Raw genomic sequence first — 6,000 nt, forward strand, 5'->3', positions numbered from 1 at the left:
TATGTATTGTTCTTGTTAAGAAAAATGAGCATGTCCACACATGCTCCGGGAGTAGACAATTACGTAGTCGGTTGACTATCAGGCCCACAGCTGAGAAAACTCGTTCAGCCGGTACAGATGTTGCTGGGATGCACAGGTATGCTTTCGCTAGCCGTGATAATTTCCTGTACTTGCATTCATTTGCCTTCCACCATGCCAGAGGGTCTTCAAATGGAGGAATGCACTCATCTTGCATGTATTTGTCCAGCTCGGTTTGCAGAGACATCGCGTCCTCTGTGTAGTCGTCATCTCCGAATAATGTTGCCATAGCAGTAACAATGCGACGTTGCTTTTCGGATGGTCCGCTTACCACTGTACTTGGTTCACCTTCTGTGACATCACCACCGTTTCCGTAAGATAAAGCAATTGTGCTACTTTGTCTGTGACTGCTTTCTTGACCGTCTCTTCTGTAAACTTAAGGTGTTTGTGCCTGGGGTCTAGAAATGAAGCGATGAGCGCCACATTATGTAATTCTTCTGTGCCTGTAGGTGAAAAGCGGCGCTTGAGGGACTCCAATACAGTTGTTTTAAACTGTAATACTTTTGTTGACTCTCCTGTGGTACTAATCAGCAACAGACAATGCACAAACAGCACCTTGATTTCTTATTGCCCTGGGTAGGGTTCCTTGGTGACCGGTGGTATGGAGGGGACTGCTTTCCTCTCTGATACATCAAAACAGTGAAATTCCACAGCACCAACTTGGTGCTGTGGAATTTCACCGTTTTCCTGTGGTACTAATGAGATGCTTGGACTGGAGAGTGGCTGTGACAGAGTAAATCATAGATATTGATACCTCAGACTCTCCGCACAAAGCAGTTGTAGCACATTTCAAGGAGCTTAACACTGGCAATAGCTCTTCGATAGCGACCCAACTGTCGTCAGCCAGGTCAAGTGTGCGGGCATCTGTCAACTTTGTGTACACCCTGTCAGACAGGACTGCGACAACTGCCCATCTCTGTTCCAGTAAGCGCTTAAACATGTCATAGATGGAATTCCATCGGGTACGGCAGTACAGCACGAGGCGGTGCTCTGGCAGAGATTGTTGTTTTTGTTTCATCTTAAGCGCCTGAGTAGCTGTTGTGCTGTGATAAAAATGTGATACAAGACGACTGGCCGCACCCACTAAATGCTGTAGAACACCAAGTTTAATGCCATCGTTGACAGCGAGCTGCGGAGTGTGTGCAAAGCACAGATTTGACACCCATTCTAATGCAGAGTTTGCTAAGACGATATTGCTTGCGTTGTCATGAACACAAGCAGTGATTTTTGCCCGCAAATCCCAGTGGTCTACCGCAGTGTTCAACACATTTGCGAGATTCTCTGCTGTATGCCTCTCTGGCATGGCACGGGTCTGTAGAACCACGCTTTTCATTTCCCAGTCGTTTATGAAATGACAAGTTATGGTAACGTAGGACTCGGTAGTTAGTGCTGTCCATGCGTCAGTTGTAATTGCAGCCTTCTCAACTTTTGCCAAGGTGTTGCGGACAGAACTAGCAGAATCTACGTGCATTTTTTTCAAGCCAAGTTGTAATTGTTTTTCGTGCAGGGACAGTATATTCGGGCTCTACATATTTCATTAACTCCCGAAAACCCTCTTCTTCAACAAAACTTATAGGAAGCATGTCCTTTGCTACCATATTAGCTATCAGAGTCAACGTTGTTTCAGCACGCACATTGTCACATTGCCGATGTCTTACTGTAAAACCTGCAATGGATGTTTGTTGCTGTCCTTTTTCTTTCTCTGTCGCTACCAATGTAGACGGGTGTTTGTATTTTAGGTGGCTTAACATGAAAGTCGTAGATTTGTTGTACTGCAATTGTAAGCCACAAATGTTGCACTTAAATGCCTTTTCATGTAGTTTTTCAAAATATTTCCAAGCAGGACTTTTTGTTGAAGATGACATTTTATTGAAAAATGTGTTTTGTCTACTTGAGTACAAAATAACACGTCATCATAACTGCCGCCAAGTGAGGCAATGCGCAATCTGTAGTAGGCTAAGGCTACGGGCTGTTTTTGACTATCAAAATATAATATATCAGTAATCGACTAATGCCGTACTAGTCGATTAATGAGAGACCGATTGACTAATCGATAAGTCGACTAGTCTAACTCAGCCCTAGTTGGTGGCTGCACATACAGGGAGTGCAGAATTATTAGGCAAGTTGTATTTTTGAGGATTAATTTTATTATTGAACAACAACCATGTTCTCAATGAACCCAAAAAACTCATTAATATCAAAGCTGAATAGTTTTGGAAGTAGTTTTTAGTTTGTTTTTAGTTATAGCTATTTTAGGGGGATATCTGTGTGTGCAGGTGACTATTACTGTGCATAATTATTAGGCAACTTAACAAAAAACAAATATATACCCATTTCAATTATTTATTTATTTATTTATTTTATTTATTTTTTTCAAGGTGGGAAAATATCTCTATTGCTGGTACAGTGATAAGTGGAGCAATAAGACAGAGTCAGAAGCATACATTTTATACAGGGTACACACACAAAAGACACAAATATAAGGTGGCACACCATCTAGCTAGCTGAGTTGACCCTTATTAGCTATTCTACTGCCTCATGAAGAAAAGATGACTAGTCTCCTTTTCAAGTTATCACACTGAGCCCAAATCTGGATAGACCAGCGCATGAAAGGACTACTGCAATATTGTACAACATGGCTAATCTAGAGTGACATCGCGAGCCACATAGTATTACTACAAACTTAAGGCTCAAATTTTACCCCAGTATATATTATAAATAAACTTTAGACTAGTGTCAAAATAGGAAACATAGAGCATGTGGTGACTGCAATAACGTTCTGTTGGGGGGCTGCTAAAACAAATAAACAGCAGATAAAGTCTTATAATTCAATGGAGCACAAAGTGAAAGTTTTATATAGCCAGCTCTGTACACCAGCACCGCAGACTCCCAGCTGCCCAAAAAGCCATCTGATACTATAGCGGATCTGGAGTTCTGGAAGCTACATTGTTCCCTCAAACATCGTCTGCAGCCCTCACCGCAAATGATCAAAACAAGCCCCCAGGGTCAAACAGCTGCCTCACGCCATTTTCATGCTTATCAAGCGCCAATGCTCCGCCATTCAAATCCGCTCCGTTCAAAGGGGGGCTATGAGATGCAAAGAGGGGCTTCTCATCAATATCAAACACTTCTTCTGGATTGTGTGTTGTACGATGAGCGGACTTCCCCCAGGACTTGTTCTCACAGCCTGTCGCTTCAAGCCACGGTACTCCAGTTGTGCTGAGCGAAGAGGAATTTCCGGGATCCTGTGTGCTGTGAGTCACCTCTAGGCTGGGGATTGAGGTATATATACCCTTCTGGGTCTCACTCACCTCTCCTGCGGTCGGCTGCTTCATAGTGAGTAATTTTCTTGGCGCACTAAAGCCTGGGGTGTTATCTGGAAAGTTGTCCACAGTTAAGGGGTTGTTTGCTGGACCCCTCGAGTGACAGATCAAATCCGTCTTAGCCAGAGCCTGAACCTGGGGCGAGGGATCTGAGACGCTTGGGTTGAGCTCTTGAGTACTGGTATATTTGTCAGATTTCTCCGGTGGTGGTCTTAGAACCTTATTTTGAGATCCAATTTGCTTTGTCAATTTACACAGGCTGCCCCATTCAGCCGACCAAGTTTGCATTAGTTTCTTGTGGTGTTCGTTTAGCAAGTGTGTCACAGCCTCAAGTAACGTATCAACATTATGCGCCATCTTTAGCAGGTACTTGTATAATAAAAAGCCACGTAGTCCTTCTTGTTTTCTGTCACATAACACCAAAGTAGCGTTGTATAAACATAGATGTTGTAGAGTTGTATTTACAGTGTCTGTGCACTGCTTACCCGGCCTGAAGTTTTACGGGGGGGGGGGGGGGGGGTTGAGAGCCTCTCTGTAAAGAGCTTGCCCTAGGCCTCAACGCTCCGGATTGGTTTGCAGAGGAGGAATAATCAATAAAATATACTTCCCAAATCAGATTAATCTAAGGAATCAGGATATTAGGATGAGAAAGTTGAATGATCATTTATTTCACTGGTAATAGGCAAATTATCAGTGATCCACGCAGAGCTACCAATATTGCTACCATTCAAGGTGCTGCCCAGAGACACTCCCCCCAATTATTTATTTTTACCAGTGAAACCAATATAACATCTCAACATTCACAAATATACATTTCTGACATTCAAAAACAAAACAAAAACAAATCAGTCACCAATATAGCCACCTTTCTTTGCAAGGACACTCAAAAGCCTGCCATCCATGGATTCTGTCAGTGTTTTGATCTGTTCACCATCAACATTGCGTGCAGCAGCAACCACAGCCTCCAAGACACTGTTCAGAGAGGTGTACCGTTTTCCCTCCTTGTAAATCTCACATTTGATGATGGACCACAGGTTCTCAATGGGGTTCAGATCAGGTGAACAAGGAGGCCATGTCATTAGATTTTCTTCTTTTATACCCTTTCTTGCCAGCCACGCTGTGGAGTACTTGGACGCGTGTGATGGAGCATTGTCCTGCATGAAAATCATGTTTTTCTTGAAGGATGCAGACTTCTTCCTGTACCACTGCTTGAAGAAGGTGTCTTCCAGAAACTGGCAGTAGGACAGGGAGTTGAGCTTGACTCCATCCTCAACCCGAAAAGGCCCCACAAGCTCATCTTTGATGATACCAGCCCAAACCAGTACTCCACCTCCACCTTGCTGGCGTCTGAGTCGGACTGGAGCTCTCTGCCCTTTACCAATCCAGCCACGGGCCCATCCATCTGGCCCATCAAGACTCACTCTCATTTCATCAGTCCATAAAACCTTAGAAAAATCAGTCTTGAGATATTTCTTGGCCCAGTCTTGACGTTTCAGCTTGTGTGTCTTGTTCAGTGGTGGTCGTCTTTCAGCCTTTCTTACCTTGGCCATGTCTCTGAGTATTGCACACCTTGTGCTTTTGGGCACTCCAGTGATGTTGCAGCTCTGAAATATGGCCAAACTGGTGGCAAGTGGCATCTTGGCAGCTGCACGCTTGACTTTTCTCAGTTCATGGGCAGTTATTTTGCGCCTTGGTTTTTCCACACGCTTGAGAGATAGAGTATCTACTACAGCGCCAACTGACACCTATAAGCCTGGTGGTGGTGAGCCCTAGCTGTCACCGATAGACAATAATTCAAAAGTGGGGTTGCCCAGGCGCCAACTGACGGAGGCTAGGTGTTAGAAAGTAAAATAAATTTATTACAGCATTATATTAAAACAGTTAGCTTTAAAACATTCTTAATGCAATATCATGGATCCACGATAATTCAATATACAATAAATATACAATAAAAACAGAATTTATGTTTACCTGATAAATTACTTTCTCCAACGGTGTGTCCGGTCCACGGCGTCATCCTTACTTGTGGGATATTCTCTTCCCCAACAGGAAATGGCAAAGAGCCCAGCAAAGCTGGTCACATGATCCCTCCTAGGCTCCGCCTACCCCAGTCATTCGACCGACGTTAAGGAGGAATATTTGCATAGGAGAAACCATATGTTACCGTGGTGACTGTAGTTAAAGAAAATAAATTATCAGACCTGATTAAAAAAACCAGGGCGGGCCGTGGACCGGACACACCGTTGGAGAAAGTAATTTATCAGGTAAACATAAATTCTGTTTTCTCCAACATAGGTGTGTCCGGTCCACGGCGTCATCCTTACTTGTGGGAACCAATACCAAAGCTTTAGGACACGGATGAAGGGAGGGAGCAAATCAGGTCACCTAAATGGAAGGCACCACGGCTTGCAAAACCTTTCTCCCAAAAATAGCCTCAGAAGAAGCAAAAGTATCAAATTTGTAAAATTTAGAAAAGTGTGCAGTGAAGACCAAGTCGCTGCCTTACATATCTGATCAACAGAAGCCTCGTTCTTGAAGGCCCATGTGGAAGCCACAGCCCTAGTGGAGTGAGCTGTGATTCTTTCAGGAGACTGCCGGT

The 6,000-nt window shown here is 43.8% G+C and overlaps 1 protein-coding gene across 2 annotated transcripts in view; it reads right to left on the bottom strand.

Moving 5' to 3' along the window:
• The window catches only part of DYM (dymeclin), a 1,389,654-nt gene that overhangs the window by 874,129 nt on the left and 509,525 nt on the right, over nt 1–6,000 (bottom strand). The window lies entirely within an intron of this gene.

This window comes from Bombina bombina, chromosome 2, assembly GCF_027579735.1.
Source record: "Bombina bombina isolate aBomBom1 chromosome 2, aBomBom1.pri, whole genome shotgun sequence".
NCBI classification, from domain to species: domain Eukaryota; kingdom Metazoa; phylum Chordata; class Amphibia; order Anura; family Bombinatoridae; genus Bombina; species Bombina bombina.